Here is a 21613-nt window from a genome sequence, read left to right as displayed (position 1 = left end):
GTCAATTTCAGACTGCAGAAGTTGATAAAAATCTTCAATTTCCTCAACTTTGGCTTAGGTGGTTGGTGCATAAATTTGAATAATAGTACTGTTAATTAACGGGTCTTCCTTGTGGGTGTTATCCTATGACTGACAGCATTGTACTTCAGGACTGATCTTGAAATATCCTTTGTGATGATGAATGCCATGCCATCCTCTTCAATTTGTTATTCCCAGCATAGTAGATCATATGGTTGTCTGATTCAAAATGCCCAAAACCAGTCCATTTCAGCTCACTAATGCCTAGGATATCAATCTTTATGAGTTCCATTTCATTTTTGACAATTTCCAGTTTTCCTAGATTCATACTTCGTACATTCCATGTTCTGATTATTAATGGTTGTTTGCAACTGTTTCTCCTCAATTTGAGTGGTGCCACGTCAGCAAATGACAGTCTCGAATGCTTTACCTTATCCGTATGAGTAAGGCTGGTTTTCCTCTGATGATGCAGGTCTTTCCCAGTCCTATTTTGAGAGCCTTCTAACCTAAGTGACTCATCCTCCTCCTCTGTATTGGACAGTGTTTCTGGACTATTCATAAGTTGCGCAGTAATGTATCAAACAGTGTTTCTCTGCTATTCATAAGGTTTTCACTGGCCAGTTCTTTGAGAAGTGGTTGGCCTCTTCCTTCTAGTCTGTTTATATACTTGAGCAGTATATAAAGAGGTGGTTTGTCAGCCTTTAGCTAGAAATAATGGGAAATTAGGAAATGAATTCCCACAGCCTATGTCATTATCAGGTGAAGCCCTTTAAATTGTTTCTTCTACTATATAAAATTTACATCATCAGTTGAGCTGCTTTACTTGGTTTAGGGAACACCTCTAGAGCAATGATCAGGAAACTCTGTAAAGGGCCAGATAGTAAATATTTTTTGTCTCTGCAGGCCATACAGTCTGTTGCAACTTCTCAGCTCTGGGGTAGTAGCATGAAAGCAACAATATATAATAGGTAAACAAATGAGTATGTTGTAATAAAACTTTATTACTGTATTGGAATTTCAAGTAATTTTCGTGTGTCAAGAAATATTATTATTTTAATTTTTTTCAACCATTGAAACATGTAAAAAAATCCTTTCCTTGTGGGCCTTACCAAAACAGGCATCTGGTTAGGTAGTTTGCCAGCCCTTGCTCTGTGGGTTTCTTGTCTCTCTGCCTGTGGCTTTATCTCATTTAAGATGCTCTATCCCTACCTTTCTTATATATATATAGTATATGTATGTTGTTGTTGTTACGTGCCATTGAGTGAGATCTGACACATAGCGACCCCTCCTTGGGTTTCCGAGGCAGTATCACTACAGAAGTAGATTGCCCACCCTTCCTTCTGAGGCGTGGCTGGTGGGTTTGAACCGACAGCCTTCTGGTTAGCAGTCAAATGCCTTAGGCACTATGCTACCAGAGCTCCTATGTATGTATGTATATGTGTGTGTGTGTATTTTTTAATTGTGATTTGTGTGAAAGTTTACAGAACAAATTCACTTTCCATGCAACAGTTCATACACATTTTGTTTCATGATACTGATTGCAATCCTCATAATGTGGTGACAGTTGTCTTCCCACTTCATCCCTGTGGTTACCTTTTCCCTATGTCCTTCTTTCCTATGGGTTCCTGCCCTCTGAGATATTGCCCTGTGCAAATGCTGCCCTTCTGATCTCCTATGGTTGATTGTTCTAAGGAGTGCACCTATCTGGTATAAACATTGATCTTACACACCTGTCTGTTATTAGGCTGGAAGCCACGGGAACGAATTCAGTTCCAGAACCAAAGGGTGACTAGGGGCCATAGTCCTGGGGGTATCACCAGGCTCTATCAGACCAGTCAGCCTGGTCTTTTTTTTTATGATTTTAAGTTCTATTCCACATTTTTCTCCCATTATATCGAGGATCTCCTAACTGATCCCTTTCCAAGTGGTTGACAGCCCCATCTCTGCTTTTCTGCCTGATTGAATCATTGTATCCCTTCAAGATCTGACTTGTAGTTTTTCTTTTATGAAGTCTTCCTTAACCTCTAGTTCAGCCTGCTCTTGTAGTCATTAATTCTTTCATCACCTAGTATTTTATGTTGATTTTTAAAATATGATGTCCTTGCGCTGTCTAGTAAAACTAAAAATAAAAAATTGTTTTAGATGATTGCATTGTATTTAATTTTATTAAGCTGTAGTTTTTTCTCCTTCCCCCTAAGTTCCATCACGTGTGGAATGATGCCTTTTAAATAAGGTGGTTTGTTTGTTTGTTTGTTTTTCCCACCCCTAATTAATTCCGTAGGTTGGGCAATCCTACTTCCGTAGTGATACTGCCTCGGAAACCCAAGGAGGGGTCGCTATGAGTCAGGGCTGACTCGACGGCACACAACAACAACAACAACAATTAATTCCGTATAAATTTTTCTTAAAGAGCTTGCCAGTGGAGAATATATTCCTGTGAAGCAGTTGCCATCCCAAATGATGCCCCTTTGAAACCCTGTGTGTTTATTTGTTTTGTCATTGAAAGAGAGTACATATCCTGTACATACAATCTGAATAGAGATTGAATGGGGAAAGAAAGTGAATTAGTTGTCACTGCTATAAGCAGACATTAACCAAGATTATCTTCAGAAGATGTCTGTTATGTCACAGTTGTGTGATATGTGAGTCGTTTGTTGGTTGGTTGTAAAGCAAGCCCACAGCCTTTAGAGGAGTCTGGAGGTACTGACTGCATTAATATAGTTGCATAGGGAGAGACAGCAAAGGGGCAGGGGTTCTTTTGTTTGAATCTGCAAACTGGATACTAACCTCAGTTTGGTGAACTGACATATAGAGCCCAAACACAGTAGAAAACGATTTATATTTACCTAGAGTCTAATTGGACTGAGATTTCCTGCAGGTAGGTTAAAATCCTCTGTCCTTTTGCTTAGTGAGCAAGCGCCTGCACTCCTAAGCTCTGGAGGTTTAGCTTTTGCTGGCTCAATTAATTGTTAGATGTTCCCTTTATTATAATTATACATCGATGACTTGCTTTATAGTAGCTGTGGAAATTGCTGTAAGAGTTGCTTAATCTGTTATACTCTATCAGTTTTATAAAAAGCTGTTTTTAAAAGGAAACAATTTTGACTTGAAGTGTTTTGGTATTTCAGTGGGATAACATCATTTAAATTGAAATGCAGGAAGTTGGCTCTGTTCTTAACTGAGATTGGCTTGTATTCGACATTGACCCATGTGTTTGTCTTTTTTCCAGATATTGCCTTCTGTTTATTCTGACAGCTTCACCAGCTGAGAAACCAGACTTGCCAAAATTAAAACACTGTCTGGGTATTTAAAGATGGAACAGTTTGCTTTATTTGATGAATTACTTTAACAATGTATGTGTGTGAGAGTGATATCTTTTCAATTCCTTCCTCCTTTTTTTTTGTTTTTAAATGTTTAAGTACTGCTGCATGAATTTGCTTTACGTAAATCTGAATACCCTAACTATTGGACATGGTTTTACTCCTTCATGTGTTTGTGTTAGTATAAATTTTGCAATGGATGTTTCAAGTACAATAAAACATAAGTAGGTTACTTGATTTTTTTAAGTTAACCCTTAAAATGTCTGAAAATGAATAACTTCTAAAATCACTCTACCAAGTCTATTAAATTCTTATGTGAAGACTACTTATCATCATATATGCATTAAATATCCAGTACCTTTAATTCTTCTGTTATTTCTCCACTAAAAATGTGCCCAATCTAATCAGGCAACAAAGTATGTTACATTCAAGACAGGCCACATTTTTTCACTCATTTTACTCTTATAAATTTGTTTTCTCAGTCTTATTTCTAAATTTCACCAGTCATTATATGCAGTTGCTTTTGCAAGGAATGCCTTTTCAGTAATGTCCAGTGTGATCCCTTACTGTAATGTGTAAAATGCATAAACTGAACTGTAGAATGCAGCAATACAGTTGTTTTATAGTCCCTTGAAGGCTGCAGGCATTGTCTGGCTTTCTTTGTATGCTGGGCAGATGTTGATGTCTAACAGATGGAGTGTTCATGTGTTTTACTATAGACTGATTCATAGAAATTGGTATAGTGAAAAAAATTTTTTGTTTGGTTTGATTATGGCTATAAGCCCTTTCAAAATGGGGAAGATGAAATGAGTGTGTAATGCAGATTTTTAATATTATTTGAATATATTGCTTTTCATTATTCTCAACTTTTACATTAACATTTTAGTGTGTGCTCTGTTATTAAAGTTTTTTTTTTTTTTTTTAATAACTATTGGCCCCAAGATAGAATGTCATTATTGTAAGGTAGTATTTAGTTTTCACACTTCACTTGCCCTGAATGTCCCATTGCACTGACATTGCAATACATGGTGCTGTACAATTAGCAAATAATGTTATGAATGTTAATAATATTTTACATAATTATAATTTTTCCTCTTTAGTGGAGGGGATAGAAATAACCACAAAACTTCTCACTTGGTATGTTGTGTTTTTACTTTGTCAGGAACAATTAAAATGGGGAAAGGGGAGTGATTTAATGACCACTGTTTCCTCCTGCAAAGTACACTTACGGTTTTGAAGTTGTATTTCAGAATTACTTTGCAGCACTCAGACCTGGGGAGATGATGCTTCTTCCTGAGTAGGAGGTTTATACCTTACTGTACAAGCTAGACAATGGTGAGCTGACTTTGTTTGCTTTGTGTTTCGGCTGGAAAATATTTTGAGGGAGAATGACTGTGAGCTATCTTTCAGGGTCATAAACTAGAATGATTTTGAAGTCTGCAGCAACTATGAAAAAAGTAGATACTTGGCATTTTGGAGTGCAGTCTTTTTTAAAATTGCATTTAGCATTCAGGTCATGATTTGTAGAGGCTAGTTGTTTCTAGAGACCATCAGTTTTGTCGTATGTTTGACTTCGGTTATTTTCCAGCTGTTATGATTATGAGTGCTGTGGCATCTGATACATCTTCATTGGATTTCCAAGCCCCTTTTCAGTTTTGTTTCTGCAATTTGACTTCTGTAATAATTAGAAGACTTCCATTTTTATGTTCTCTCCTCTGAATTCGCCTGCTGCTTTTTGCCTTTGCCCTGTTGGGTACATTCATGCTGTATATAGTTTTGGCTATAGTCCTTTCTTTCGTTTCTTCCCCATGAATTAACTCCTGTTTTTTCTTTCTTTTTGATAAACAATACATTATTAGGGAAAAAATAAAAAATTGAGCAAAAGTTAACAATTAAAATTACTAAACTACTGTTAATAGTTTGTTGTGTGGTCACTTAGTCAATGTTTATGGAATTACGTTGTTCACAGTTTTGTAATATGCCTTTTAACACAGGCTTATTACAAAACTTATTGCTGTGCCATTAATGAATCAGTAAAGAAACACATACATTGTATTACAAATTTGTTTTCTCTCATATTGTTGTGAGGATTTTAGTACATTTTGTTTTCTTTGTAATTCAGTGTATTTCATTTTATGTGTTTAAATTCAACTAGTTCTATATTGTTAAACTTAAGACTGTTTCATATATTCTCCATTATAAACAACAGCGATAAAGATAGATTCATTTTCGATCACATTCTTTAAGATTGGAATTACTAAGTTAAAGGATATGTCTTTGACTTTTAGAGATTCTTTTTTTTTTTTTAATGCATTGCCATTACAGTTCTTTCTAACTAGCCCTTTGTGTACTTAAGGACTTTGGCCCCTATAGGTGATTGAATTTGTGGTTTTGAAATTGGAAAAGCATTGTCTACGTAGAATATGAGACTTTACATCATCTTTGAATGGTAAATCTTCATCTTCTTGAACAGATGAGATACATTTGTGTACTTGATGATTTTGATCCACAGGTTAATGGCATGGAAAGGAGGAGATAAAGCTGCGACAGTATGGAGAATATCTTCTTTCCAGTGTGAAGTAGAATATGGAGTATTTTCTGAGAACTTAATACATTATGAATTCTGGTCAGCTTTTACTTTTGTAAGTGTAATGTTCCAGAAAATTTGGTTATCACTCTGGTCCTTATATTTTTGTCGGAGGAGCTGCCGCACATCCCCTTTCAAGTCCTGAGATCAACCCAAACAGAAGAGTGCAAAGAAAGGGGAGTCTGAGTGGTGCCAATGGATACTGGCAACCTACACCCCATGCAAAATGCCTGCCAGTTTGCAGGAGGAGAAATTAATGTCCCTTTTTTCCACTTGTGAAACCTTTGGTGGGGTCATGCTAGGAAGTTGGCTTATCTGTGAAAAGTGTCTTCAGAGAGGAAGTTGGGAACTTTGCTTTCCCTTATTTCCATCTACCTCTAGAAATTGCTTCTTGATCTTGTTGTTGTTGTTATTTGTCATCAAGTCGGCCCCGACTCATAGCGACCCCTTCTTGGGTTTCCGAGGCAGTATCACTACGGAAGTAGGAATGCCCAACCGTCCTTCCTTAGAAAATAATTTTTAGCCTATCTAATCAAGCTATTTTAGTCATTCTAAATCTAGAGCTCTTTAAAAAAAAAAAAAAAAAACCCAAACTCACTGCTGTGGAGTCAGTCAATCCTGACTCATAGTGACCCCTCATTGGGTTTCCGAGATGGTATCACTACGGAGGTAGATTGCCCAGTGGAGGAGTGGCTGGTGGGTTTGAACTGCCAGCCTTTTGTTTTCTGGTTAGCAGTGACATGTCTTAGGCACTGCACCACCAGAGTGAGTTCAAGGTTCAAGATCTCTTGGAGATATCTATCTATCTATCTATAAAAGCTCTGGTAGCATAGTGCCTAAGGCATGTGACTGCTAACCAGAAGGCTGGCGGTTCAAATCCACCAGCCACTCCTCAGAAGGAAGGTTGGGCAATCTACTTCCGTAGTGATACTCCCTCTGCAACCCAAGGAGGGGTCACTGTAAGAGTTGGGTCTGACTCAACGGCACATAACAACAACAACACTCCCAGAAAAAAAAAATCTATATATGTTTATTTAAATGCACTTACTAGGGATCTGTTCTGAATGCCACGTGTTCTGATTATCATCCTGTTCATGCTACGTATTTTAATATTTTGCTCAATTGGAAATAATTTAAAGATATTTGAATATAGTAGCCAAAAATGCTGAATGGCAATTCAGGAGTTGAGAATTCTTGGCCTAGTGCTTTAGTATAGTAAGAGGTTTTGCTGGTCTGTTGTGTATGGCCTCTACTCTTGTTGTCATACGATGTGTAGCATTGGGAAAGTCAACTGCGAAGGAACTGTTTCAAGTGCTGAGGAGCAAGGATATCTCATTGAGGACTAAGGTGCGCCTGACACAAGCCATGATATTTCCAATCACCTGGTGTGCATGTGAGAGCTGGACAGTGAATAAGGAAGACCGAAGAAGAGTTGATGCTTTTGAGTTGTGGTGCTGGCGGAGAATGCTGAAAGTACCATGGACTGCTAAAAGAACTAACAGATCTATCCTGGAGGAAGTGCAGCCAGAATGCTCCTTGGAAGCAAGAATGGCCAGACTTCGTCTCACCTATTTTGGTCGTGTTGTAAGAAGGGACCATTCCCTGGAGAAGGATGTCATGCTTGGTAGGGTGGAAGGTCGACGAAAGAGGGGGAGGCCTTCAACGAGATGGATTGATACGGTGGCTGCGATGATGGGCTCAAGTATAGCAGGGATTGTGGGTCTGGTGCGGGATCGGGCAGTGTTTCGTTCTGCTGTGCATGGGGTCGCTATGAGTCGGAAACAACTCGACGGCACTTAAGAACAACAACAACTTGTTGTCATATTACAGTTCATTTAATGTTCTACCTCCAGTGTTACATATTTGCCTTCAGGCCAGCAGGAGGACAGTAAAAGGGGCAGAAAGTTTCTTTTTAAGCATTTAGTTTCTAAAAGTTGAAATGGTATTTTAAAAAAAGAAATGAGTTGCTATGGAGTTGATTCTGATTCATGGGAACCTCAAGTGTGGTCCATAGGATTATTAATGGCTAATTTTTTTGTCAGAAATTGATCACCAGGCCTTTCTGCCAAGGCATCTCTGGGTGAACTTGAACTGCCGACCTTTTGATTAACAACCAAGGACTCCTGAAATAATGTAAACCGAAAAATCCAAACCAGTTACTGCCAAGTTGATTTTGACTTAATGGTGATCCCATGTGTTACTGGGTAAACCTGAGCTTTGTAGGGTTTTCTTGGCTTTAGTCCTTACAGAAGCAGATCACCAGACCTTCTGTGGCGCTGCCGAGTGGGTTCAAACTGCCCACCTTTTGGCTGCTAGCTGAGAGTGAACTGTTTGTGTCACTGAGGGTTTTGAAATACTGTTGTTGTGTTTTGTCAGGTCGATACTGACTCATAGTGACCCTGCTTATATTCCAGGTCCAAAACATAGTCACATGACCAAACCGGCTTCAAGGGATTTGGGAAATGTGGTATTTATCCTGAGGGGCTGTGTGCCCAGCCATACATCAGATGTTCTGATATTAAGGAAAAACAGAAGAATGAATGAATATTAGGCTCAGCCAGCAGTGTATGTTGCAGTACAATTAAAATGATTGAAGACATACTTATTTGTTTCCATGTCTAGCTTTTAGGCTGTGAACTTGTTAAGGGAAGGGCCGTGTTTTTATTCCCCATAGTATCTCCTGCACTTAGCTGGCACATAGGGTAATGGTGTCTAATAAGTCTGTGTATGGATGGTTTATATATTTATGAGTTTGTTCCTTATAGAATATGTTTACCTTAATTTTTCATCTTTAATGTAATCTTGACAAGACTTGCCTATTTTCCACTTTGTTCAAAACAGAGAAGTCTTAGTTTTTTTCCCCCAGAGTTGTGATTCATTTTGTCTAAGCAGATGTTCAACATGATTTTTCCAAGGTACAAATTACAAAAGAAGCATATTAAAGCAAAACTCTCATTACGTATTATATTGGCCCAGAGCAGCTGCACTCATTTGTTGAAGTATGTTGAGAACAGTTTCAGATGGAAAGCATCCAAAGCCTCTTATGGCCCAAACAATGAATGAAACCACTCATCTCATTTTAGGAAACAAGAGACACTTAAATACTTTAAATACTACTACCTTGCTGAGATCTGTGCTGATTTTGATTATGAAAGTGACAGGTGGATGACAGATTACAAGATAAGAATCACTACCACTCCCCCCTTCTCCAGCCCATGGAATACTTTCTAGCCTGAGTGATATGTATATGTTATGAAGCAAAATTACTACATTGTAGAATCCTAAAGAGATAATTGGAAATCATTGTGTAGCTGGAATTTTTTAAATTATTATTTTAAATACTAAGAAAATGAGATTTATAATTCACCCAAAGCCAAACTTACTGTTATCGAGTCAGATCTGACTCATAGTAACCCTTCCTTGGGTTTCTGAGGTGGTATCACTATGGAAGTACATTGCCCAACCTTCCTTCCGAGAAGTGGCTAGTGGGTTTGAACTACCAGCCTTCTGGTGAGCAGTGATTTTTCCAAGGTACAAAGCACTTAAGCACTATGCCACCAGTCTGCCTTATAATTCACAGTGGGCTGAAAATCTTTAGTGGAAAATACGATGTTTCCGTATTTATTCAAGCATGTGAAAATGACTTGATGGCTCTAAATTATTCTTAAAATACATTTAGCCTATGATTGCCATTAAAAAAGGAACACCTGACCAAATAGCAATAACAACAGTAGTTCAAATGAAAAACAGCAGTGGTTTAAGAGAGAAAAGAAGGAGATATGAGTAGAATGCAAGAGCCGGAATAGATTTCATTTGCTGTTAGAAACTTATATAAATTAAAGCAAATGATTAAATTTGAAGCCCACTGAAATGGTAATAGACTTTGAGCATGCTAGTAGAGTTTAATGGGGTATGTTAGATGTCACCTACAGTATTAGTAGTGCTTTATCAATTAGCCAATAACAAAAGAATTTAGGCTTCTTTGTAGCTTTGTAGAAGGTGTTTTTGTTACTTTGTGGAAGGTGTTTGGGTGGGGCAAGGTGTCAATGGACAGGATTCTAGTCCTTGGTCCCTCATTTTATGGGAGAAATTAAACTAGAGTAAAGTTACATGTGAGTAATGGGCAATGAATGAGCAAATACCAACTGAATTGGGACAGTTGGAAAGTCATTGGCATTATGGAAACTACAGGAAGGGTATGGAAAGCTTGATTTCTGTCCTGGAGTTTGGATGGGATTTTGGTAGGTCCAAGTTAAGATTCCATCTCTAGCAGGGAGGGAAACAGCATGTGGAAAGGGGTATGGGGCATGATTGGAGTGTGCTTTAGGAAAATCAGAAATTAGCTTATTAGCAGATGTGGAGTGCTCAAACTTAAAGAAGGAATGAAAGGAGTATCTTGTGCTTTTCCTTTACTTATATTCCAGTACGATTTATGTGAACTTCAACCTGTCAGACGATGAGCTTGATGGTTATAGTTTCAGGGCAAGAAATTATGGCTGCTTACCTATTAAAGTAATTATTTGGATCTTGATTTGGTAAGCATCTTTTAAGATGCTTCTTTACATGCCTGTCTTTTTCTCCTTTAAACATCTTTCACACAGCTATGTGGATGCTTAAGTGAAAGACTAATCACTCAAGAAGAAAAATTACTATGGAATTGTCCTGTTGTCTGGTAAATAAAACTGATAAGTAGATTTCTGTTAAATAAGGTATCAATCTCAGAAGTAATTTTTTCCAATATACTAACGTGTGCCATATTGTATCTCTAAATCCACATGGTGTAAGTACATTCTGTTGTTGTTATGTGCCGTCGAGTCAGACCCGACTCATAGCGACCCCTCCTTGGGTTTCCAAAGCGGTATCACTATTGAAGTAGATTGCCCAACCTTCCTTCTGAGGAGTGGCTGATGGATATGAACCGCCAGCCTTCTGGTTAGCAGTCATGTGCCTTAGGCACTACACTACCAGAGCTCCTAAGTACACTCTACTCTAAAAATTTTACTTAATAATGACATTGTGACTAATTTCAAATATGTAAGAAAATTATCCATTAGTGAGTTTAAAAGGACTTCACACACACACACACACACACACACACACACCAAAAAACCAAACTCAACTGCAGTCGAGTCAAATCCGACTCATAGCGACCCCTGCTTTGGTTTCTGAGGTGGTATCACTATGGAAGTAGATTGCCCAGTCTTCCTTTGGAGGAGTGGCTGGTGGGTTTGAACTGCCAGCCTTCTGGTTAGCAGTCATATGCCTTAGGCACTCTGCCACCAGACTGTGTGCATGCTCCCCGCCCCCATTTCCTCCATCCATTTATCTGCCCCTGTGTGTGTGTGTATGTCTGTGTCTGTGTCTTTCTCTTCACACACGCATAGAAACAGGTAGTCCCCAACTTACCAGCTATTTGTGTTACAATTAACCACACATATGACCATCAGTTTTTAAAAAGTGATTTGTGTATTTTTTTATACATGCATGTATATTAAAATATATCTGTAATTTTTATATATCTATATATGTTTCCAACTCTGAAAGACAAAAATCGGATTTATAAAGATACTGATAATAAAGACAATAATAATGAAAACAACCAAAAAAAGAGAGGTATTGGACTTACGTCACACTGACTTACAATGGAGTTGTTGGAATGGAACCCCATTATTAGTTGAGGGATATACATACATAATTTTGCCAACCTGGGGTTATTATTTTAGAAGTAACTCTTTCTGAAAAGTTAGTGATGAATATTTGAAAGAAACAAATAAAAAAACCACAGCTAAACCCACTACCATCAAGACAATTTCAACTTGTAGCAATCCTGTAGTGTTCCCAAGGATGTAAATCTTTATGGAAGCAGACTGCCTCATCTTTTTCCGGGGAGCTGCTGGTGGGTTCAAACTGCCGATCTTTTGGTTAGCAAAACAATGCTTTCACCACTGGCCATCAGAGCTCCTTTTGAAAGAAGAGGATTATTAAATGGATATCTATACTAGCCTTATAAGGAAGAATGTGGATGCCTGTAAGGTATAAAAAAAAATAATTGATATGGGACATTTTTAGCTTGATACTTGAACTGTTGAACATTTGCTTTTGCAAAATTGAGAACTGCACACTACAATTAACTGTCATTAATTTTGTTGAATAGAAATACGTTCCATTTACTATACAACCTGGAGCTAGGCTTGAATGAGTTTAAATAGATGAAATCTAAATTATACTGACAGTCCATTAAACAGTAACAGAAAACTCGTAAAGGAAATGGATTCACTATGATACCAGTTTATAATAAAAATCATTTGCCAAATAAGAATTATAGCCCAGGCATTGTGAATACTCTTGTGTATTTCAAGTGAGCACTATAAATTGGTTGAAGCATTTATTGTAAAACGCAGGCTTCCAGTATATTGTTTTCTGAAAAGGAGCAAGCAGTGTTGCTTGAAATCTGCTCTGCAGGATGTGACACCAGAAGATCAGACTAGCAATTTGTTTGTTGTCAGCCATGTGGTGAGAGAAGAATCTTCACACCAGCCTACCTGTCACTGATTATTTTTTCCTGTGAAGACTGAGCATAGTGTTCTTAGATGTGTTAGGACTCTCTGTGTTGGTTTCCTTAATGTACATTATTTCAGCCATCTTCCAGTTATAATCTTTGAGTTAAGGTTCTGTCAGCATTTTCATTAGCAGTCATCCTCTACCCAATTAGGATTTTATAGCAAAACTTTTTTCTGTAGGTTGGATTCACTGAAATGGGAGTGTGGTGCTTATCCACCTATTTAAGCTTTAGAAAGGTAAGTATAGTACAGCAGCAAGGGAGGAGGATTACTGAGAGCAGTTTCCAAATATTTTTCCCTCATGCCACGAGGTGCTTAGCATCTAAGGGGTGGATGACTGTCACTGATTTTTAAAATAGATCCCCTTGTCCCTTGATTAATTTCATTCTCTCATGGCACACAAGTGCTACACAAAACACAGAAATTATAATCCATAAGAGAGATTCAGATCTCTTAACTGGGGTTTAGGTGTTAAGCTAGCTAGAATCTTTTTCATAATAGGAATTCAGTGTGGTTAACCAGGGGGGCTGGTTTTGGAATATCTTCAGAATAAAATTCAGTGATGAGAGTGCTTTAAAATGATCTTTGTTTGAGTAATGTAATGTCAAACCATGGCTAATATTTATCATGTCAGCATAACTAATAAAATCTCTGCTGCTGGCAGGATGATCTTGCTTTTTCTTATTTTACAGAGTTCTCAAGTACATGTAACATATGACTGATTTGGGAAGGAGGGTCATGCCGTAACTATTATTCCAAAATAGCAGCATTACTTCTTAAAGCTAGAAAGATAATTATCTTAGATCATAGTTGTTAAATTTTATGCATTGGAAGATTTCTTAACCTCTAGAGGAGAAAAGAAAAATAAGGGAAATTTAAACCTTTTTCGGTTTGCTGTGACCTTTTTTCTTCATTGCCGCCCTCATCTTGGTATTATTCTTAATTTATATTTCTCTGTTAGCAGTGAGGAGTCCCTGGGTGGTACAAATGGTTAGTGTACTTGGTTACTAACTGAAAGGTTGGACGTTTGAATCCACCCAGGGTGCCTCTGACAATCTACTGACCACCAATACCTGACCATCTACTTCTGAAAAATTAACTATTGAAAACTGTATAGCGTAGTTCTACCCTGACACACATGGATGGGGTCACCATGAGTCAGAGTCAACTCAATAGCAACTGGTACTGGTACTAGTACTAGTTAGCAATAGATAAATGTTTGCTAGAAGGCTTACAGTGTTTTCTTTTTTAGATAAAAGATAGTCCCATATAAGCCCTAGTTGGCAATCTGTAGGCATTTGAGTACATGGAATTTAAAAGGAACCACGTATATATATATGGTACCTGAGATCTTTTCCCCAGAGTTTATTGTCTTTAAAATGATGTTATCCATCAATTTTGGTGAGTTTTGAGGGCCCAGCATAGGCTTTTACAGATAGGACAAGAGTAAGGACTGAGAAGTTTTCACTTACTGAGGTTCTGTTTTCCCATTTTTGTTTGTTTTTCTTTTAAGTTCTCCACTATTCTGAAACTTTGAGTATCCCCTCCCCACAAAAGAATCTAGCACAAAGCTAAAAGGCTGTCCTGCAGCTGAGTTACTTCTTCGAGAAGTATTTATTAGAAAATAGTATATATTTTGTTGCTTTCATGCTAGATCTTATGTAACTTCTGTTTTTATGATTTCTTCATTCAAGCTTCCTCATGGAATTTTTGAGTGCTTACCACACAGAATATAACAAACCATTGCCATTGAGTTGACTGCGACTCAGAGAGACCCTATAGAGTCTTCTATAGGGTCTCTATAGGACAGAGTAGACCTGTCCCATAGGTTTTCCACGGCTGTAAGTTGAAGCAGACTGCCTCATCCTTCTCCTGAGGAACAGCTGGTGGTTTCAAACCCTGACCTTTTGATTAGTAGGCGAATGTACCACCAGACCTCCTATGCAGAGTATAGCATGCTGTTTATAGAGGTGGGGGCGGTGATGGGCTTGACTGTTTTACAGGCCGGCCGACTGGCAGTGAGAAGACTGATTAGAGGCCAGGGGAATGCCAGTGTCTCTGCATTGGTATTTAGGTATCACAGTTCAGTGCTGTTCACAGCATGTGTACACATGGGCATACACAACCTTTCTTTGTGTCAGAAATTCAGATCGTCCTCATGAAGTAGATAGAGTCTTGTGGAGTTTCTATTCTGCAAGATCAGACGAACCTACTTTTATCTCATTGAATGTTCAGAGTATCAGGGGTGGAGAATCCTGTGTGAGAGAAAGAAAGGTGCATGCACAGGGGTCCTAAGGGACAGCTTCCTGTATTCGCTGCTGTGCCTCCCCCAGCTGTGTGTCTCCTGGAAATTTACTTGTGAGCAAGTTTGTTCATCTGTGCTTTTCCTAAGTAGAGGGTTTTGTATTAGAGATTATATTAGAGTGTTACTGCCCTGCTATGTGAAGGGTTGGGAAGGTATTGCAAAGGCCATTAGGTAGAGGAGAGGAAATTCTTTAAGGGGCTGAGCATTACCTGCATGTTGTGCCCACAGCTTTTGGTCTGGGCTCCCAATAGTTGTAAGGTGCCATCGATTTGGATCCAACTCCTAGTGACTATTTGTACAACAGAATGAAATGCTGCCCGGTCTGGGCTCCTAGGGCTGCTTGTAAATGAGTAGGTGAGAGAGTGTCCACTGTGTGCTGGGAGGTTGCTGACAGGGGCTTTGTGGGTTGAAAATGCAGGGAAGACTTTCTTTGCTTTGAGAATTTGCCTTTACATTTTGGGTGGCTTCCTTCCCCAACTTACTAAGAAATGCTTTGCTGTTTGCACATGGCACAGTAGATTCACAGACACAAAGCTGTGTTGAGATTGTGAGAAATAGCCAGAAATACTAATGTTCAGTATCATTGCACAAATCACGGATTTTATTGCTTCCTGTCCACGAGGATTTCTGGTCAGTTAATTGTGTGTCCAGTTCCCAGTCAGGGGCTAGATGTTAGAGAAACAGTCTCAGCCTAGACCTATGATTTCATTCCCAGATACCCTAGTAAAGAAAAGAATGAGTTTTCAAGTGTTGTTTAGAATAATTGATATCAATAGTAATAGCCTCATTCATTTTTCTGGTCCATTTCAGGCGTTCTGATTTTAAGATTAAAAGTATATGTATTTGCCCTGCAGCAGTTGTTTGCTCAATCTGGTAAGTATGTGTTTTCATATGGGTAATTTTAAAAATGTGCATTATGCGTTTAATGGATCCCATCAGCATTGCTCAGTTCTTTGAGAACTGCTGGCTTTTTCTTTTTCTTTTTTTTTAAATGTCAGTAGTGTTCCTGGTGGCCATAAGGGTTTTTAGGATAAGGATCATTGATCCAACTGACAAAAGCAGCTTTATAGCCAGCTTCAGACAATCCATGTACTCATAAATTGCTTCAAGATCTTGGCAAATAATTTTGGCTTTAAACAATTGGTGGGCATGTATTCCAACTGAAGTTTTAACATTGCTTTTGCCTCGTCCTCATCTCTCTCTTTCTAAATAAGCCACTTAAGTTTTGAGCTAACTATAAAAATTTGTGTAAAATATTTTTGTCATTAGCTGTTTAATTCATGAGACAAGGGGGAAATGCTTCTAATGCAGTATTTGGCCTTGATTTAATCTTGTTGTGAAAATCATTAAGAGTATTAAAATCTTATTTTTTTCCTGTGAGACTTCAGTTCCATTGTTTCCTAGAATGTGTTCTCTTCTAGTTGGATCACCCTAATTTTAGTGGGAAAATTATAAAGAAAATTTTGACTCTAAATTACTTTACATTCTTTTTTTTAAAAAAATGATTTAGAAAAGTCAGATCAGAACAGTGATTTTTTTTTTCCATTCCTATTGCAAGTTGGAAAATTTAAATTCATATTACTGAAATTTTATCATTTTGTGTTTTATGACTATGGTAAAAGAATTCTACATTTTGTCACTTCATTTTGCAGTGAGCTTATCTGAGTTTTTCAAGTATAAGTTTTGAAGTAGTAATAGAAATCATTTGGTTCAGTGACCAGTTTTACAAATTACTAGCTTGTGTATTGGAATTTCATATATTAATTCATAGCTTTTAATGCATTTACTGGATCCCATCAGTGTTGCTCAGTTCTTTGAGAACTTTGTTTCAATTTGGGTTTCCATGGTAACTTCTTAGACAAACAGACAGAAAAATAGCTTTTTATCTAATGGTAAGACACTAATGGGTATATGTTGCAATTCCATACTTAAGATTTGAGGATCTCCTCTCTCAATGTGTGTTATATTTTATGGCAGCATTCCTCAGGCCAGATGTGCAAGGCAGCTTTCTCTTAAGACCTCTGAGTAGTGTTTAGGCAAATGGATGTAATGGCTGTCCTTGTCATAACAGCATCTTCCCTTCCTCATTTCTCTAACAGAGTTACATACATCCTTATATATTTATAGGCAATCATTTTCTGTAATGTAACTTTGCAATAAGAAATGAAATAACATAGATTCTCCTCTTTGGGGTAAGGTTGTTTTTTTTTTTTTTTAAGTACACAATTTAATAGCGGCTTTGTCTCAGAGTTAAGAGGGTTAGCAGTAATAATGATTCTCTTGATTATGAAAAGTATATAGAAAGCTTTCCTTTGTGTAAAAAGAACAAAGTTGTTCATAGTCCTCACTAAGCATCTGTCATTTAATTCAGTTTAGTCTTGTTTTACCAAACTCTGTTGCCAGACAGCTGCCTTTGGTGGGTGCAGGGAGTACATTAGTCAGGAAGTTTCTCTGTGCTCAGGAAACCTCATAATTTGCCACCTCAGATTGTTAGTAATGTGGACCAAGCAGACCATCTGACTGCACACAGAGTTGCCACTCAGGAGTATGTGGGCGTCTGGGTGGCACTAATAGTTAAGCTACTAAGCAAAAGAATGGCACTTGGAATCTACCCAGTGTTGCCTCTGAAGAAAGGCCTGGTGATCTACTTTAAAGATTAGTCATTGAAAACAGTATGGAACACAGTTCTACTCTGATACACATGGGGGTCACCATGAGTCAGAATCAACTCAATGATGTTTATTTTAATAAACAAATAATAATAAATAAAGAAGCCTAAGTGATAATATAAAACCTTCCTCCCACTCCAGTCTCAGGAACTACTCCACACTCTTCTTTCTGACCACCCTGTCTGGCTCCCTGGCCTCTCTTTTTGTCTGTGCCTGGTTTCTAATATGGGCTTTCTGGATGTGTGTTTTGGATCCAGTTTCCACATCCACATGAGGCTGTATTTTCAGTATTTGTCTGTGTTCCCTCCAATGGAGACACTTCATTCCCAGGACTGAGCTTGCCCCTTCTGAGCCTCCCTTAGGTGAAGATAGGCATGTATGGTAGTTAATGTTATGTGTCAGCTGAGGTGGGCCTGGTTTTGAGTGGCTGGGCAGCTGGATTGGATTCCCCATATTGAGTCTGGTAATCAGCTCCATGGTGGAATCTGCTGTGTACAGCTGAGTTGCTGCCTTAGGAATGTGGTCTGTTTCCAGTATATAAGAGGAAGCTTTGAGAAAGGTCTCTGAGCTTTTTGGCATGCTTGGGTCCTGAGTTTAGCTTACTCTCTATTCAGCAGTCTGCCATGTTGTCTACTGATCTTGGGATTATTCTTGGACTTAAAACAGTGGCCTGCCATGTTGTCTGTTAGTCTTTGCATTGTGTCATTTTGCTTGTTGACCTTGGGTTTATCAGCCTCAGCAACTAGCAGCTGCCTGAGTTAAGCCTCCAGCTTCAGTGGGCCTGGAGCAAGAGGCAGAGCTGAGGCCCAAGATTGAATGACCTTTGCCCAGCCCTTAGAGCTGGCACTTTGAACTTGGATTTTTAGCCACCTATATTGTAAGATAATAAATCCTTATTTATTGAAAGCCAGCCACTTGTGGTATTTTCTGTTATGGTGGCACTAGAGAACCACAACAGCATGTATTTCAAACTGAACTGGTCCTACCAGTAGGGAGGACACTGGCCTTAGGGAGACAGGCTTGGGGCAAAACCCAGCTCCCTGAAGTAGTGCAGTAATGGCTCCACAGTTCACTTGGGACCCTGGGCAGGAGCCTCTGTGCCGGCCAGGGTCAGGCAGAACGCTTAGCAGGGTGTGGGCTCCGGGCACCTGGGCTCCTAGGCAGGCTGCCAGAAGGGCTGTACAACATAGCGAGATCAAAGTACATATCAAACTCGGGCTAGCGACATACAGCTCATACCAAACTCTACCTCCAAAGCATGATGTCCATGGTATGGGTCCTATAGCACTTCTCTACTGACCTTCTGACCATCCTCAGGCATCTCCATTCCTCTCAACCCTTGTGCTGCATCCACAGCTGCCCCCATACTGCTTTTGTTTCAAGCAAACACTTGGAAACCTGTGCTTATTTGGCATATTCTGGCTTGGGCTTCATGACCTATTTCAGGTATCACCCTGTGGTAGTTAAATTTGTATGTTAATTTGGCTGGACCTGTATGTCAACTTGGCTGGGCAGCTGGTGGTAGTTATTCCCCATGATGAGACTGGCAATCAGCTCCATGGTGGGATCTACCACAGGCAGCTGAGTAGCTGCCTTTGGGATGTGGTCTGCTTCCTGTATATAAGGAGAAGCCTTGGGGATAGTCTCTAGTTCGTGGCATGCTTGGACCCTGCATGTAGCCATGTTGTTGTGCAGCAGCCTGTCATGTTCTGCCAACCATGGGACTTACAACGGACTTGAATTAATGGCCTGCCATGTGGTTTGGTAACATCGGAACTGTGCTTTTTCACTTGTCAACCTTGGGTTTGTCAGCGTCAGTAGCTAGCAGCTGCCCAAGTGAAGAGATGCCTCTAGCTTCAGTGGGCCAGGAGTAAAAGGCAAAGCTGAAGCCCAAGGTCAAGGGGCTTTCACACAGCCCCCTAGAGCCTAGCACTTTGAACTTGGACTTAAAGCCTCCAAACTATGAGAGAATAAAGTCCTGTTTGTTAAGGGCATCCCATTTATGGTATATTTTTGTCAGAGTGGCGCTAGGTAACCAGAACACACCCCTCTGTGTAGCTTTTATGTGCTGTGCCTGGCAGACTTTGGCCTCCCATCACAGAGCTCTGTGGGAGCCTATGGAGGCTTCAGTAGTTGCACCTGCCGTGTGGTTGGTAACTTGTTTCTTCTTCCAGCAGATAATAATGGAATAAACTGGGAATGTGTCAATTGTTAATTTTCTGTAAAAGAAGGGAGGCGTTGTCATTTGGTTACAGAACAGTCATGAGAACTTCCTGCCTTAGGAACTAGCTCATTGTAAGGCTGGTATGATCAGGAGTTGGTGGAATGAGGGAGTAAAGGGAGTTTGACATGGAGGGGTTAGGGTATGTTGGTGTTTCTTTTGGAGAATGCAGGCTGGTGCAGGTTGAGGTGTAGTGGGGCCAGACTCTTGAAAGCAGCAAGCTTTCTGTCAGATGATATTTTAAGAAAGAAGTCATCAATTAGGAAGTGACCTATTAGTTTTGAAGTCAATGAGTAGTAGCTAGGCTCTGATGATGTTATTTGATGAAATACGTATTTTTAAAAATATGGCTTTCCATAGGAGGTGATAGGAAGAAGAGGGCTTATAGACTGGTGCTCAGGCTGAGTGGAAATAACGTAAATATCTAGGGATTTGAAATACTGGTAGTCGGTAGAGCAGAGGTGGGAACATAGAATTTAACAACCTGGGGTCATTCCAAATTTGTATAAGTTTGAGCTACAATTTTAATCTAGGGAATGGGTTTTTTATGGTTTTTGCTTGAATGCCAAAGTAAGTATTTCTTGCTTGCTAAGATGATTAGCATGTTAAATGGAGGTTTTGGGAATGTTGAAGCAGAGTTACTCAGCACCTGGAACGCTGGAAGAAGATAGAAAATACAACCAGTAGTTCATCCTGAGCTGCTGTTTTACATGGATTCAGGCATTGAATCTCTGTTGTTGAGTCTGCACCTGCACCTGCATAAAGAAATCATTTGGGGAAGTCTGAATGCTTAAATGTTGGCATTTCAGTTTCTTTCTTTTCTCTCTTCCCTACCTCCCAACCCCCGATTTATTTATTTATTTATTACCCTGGGGTGACTTTGGGCCTTAAAAATTGCTGATGTCTTGAAGAAGAAAGTGCCTTTTAATGAGGGCTTTCTTCCTGACCTGTTTTAGTGGATCTGCTAATACCACTGGTGGGAACGAAACCGAATTGTTTACCAGATGAATGATTGAATGAACTTGCTGTTTTCTTCCTTTTGGCTCCTAATGTGTATGACAAATAAGGCAGTGGAGGAGTCTGCCTGTGTTCTCAAGCACCTGAATTATTATTCTAAGATGCACTCATTCTGAAGAATCATGAGGAAGGATAAAGTGAATGGCATTTTTAATGTGGGCATCATGGACTCTCTCCCTAGAAACAGTTGACTGACTTCCACGGATGCTTTTACTTCTGAATAAATACTACACACATGTTCCTGGCCTAAGCTTTATGATAATCTTTGTTGTAGTGTGAGCAGTTTTTAACCTCCCATTACAGCCACTATTTATCTCAAAATCATTGCTTTTTTAAAAGAATGTATTGTAACAGGCCATTTTAAAAAACAACCTTTAAGACGCCACTTGTTGAAAGCAACAAAAATAATTACTCTCAACCACTGTAGTGTCAGAATAATTTAAGAAAATAATCTTCTTCACTGAGGAGGATGTAATTTGGTTTACTTCATTCTAGCTGATTGAATGCCTTAGTTTTCTTAACAGTTAGAAAATAAAATGTGTTTAGGTTATATTTTAATAGCAAGTTATCCACACAAGTTAGATTGGTTCTCTTTCTCTTGGTTTAGGTGGAAAGGTCGCTGGAATAGCATCTTCAAACATAGTCTTCCTTGCATATCTCATTTATTTCTTCCCAGAGTACTGACAGTGAAGTGTGTTGTTGTTGTTGTTATGTGCCACCTTGGGTTTCCGAGGTGGCTGTATCACTACTGGGAAGTAGAATGCCCCATCTTCCTTCCGAGGAGTGGCTGGTGGGTTTGAACTGCCAGCCTTCTGATTAGCAGTCAAGTGCCTTAGACACTACGCTATCAGAGCTCCCGACAATGAAGTGTAGCACTTGACAAAGCCATTTCTCTTTGTGAGGGCACATAAGCCTC

At 39.1% G+C, this 21613-nt stretch overlaps 1 protein-coding gene across 1 annotated transcript in view; it reads left to right on the top strand.

Moving 5' to 3' along the window:
• RERE (arginine-glutamic acid dipeptide repeats) overlaps window positions 1-21613 on the top strand; it is a 470759-nt gene that overhangs the window by 49631 nt on the left and 399515 nt on the right. The gene's annotated exons all lie outside the window — the stretch shown is intronic.

The sequence above is a fragment of the Orycteropus afer genome, unplaced genomic scaffold (assembly GCF_000298275.1).
Source record: "Orycteropus afer afer isolate SDZICR_OR568_19922 unplaced genomic scaffold, OryAfe1.0 scaffold00094, whole genome shotgun sequence".
Lineage (NCBI taxonomy): Eukaryota > Metazoa > Chordata > Mammalia > Tubulidentata > Orycteropodidae > Orycteropus > Orycteropus afer.
Note: the sequence above shows the minus strand (reverse complement) of the source record. Positions and strands in the feature narration are given on the sequence as shown.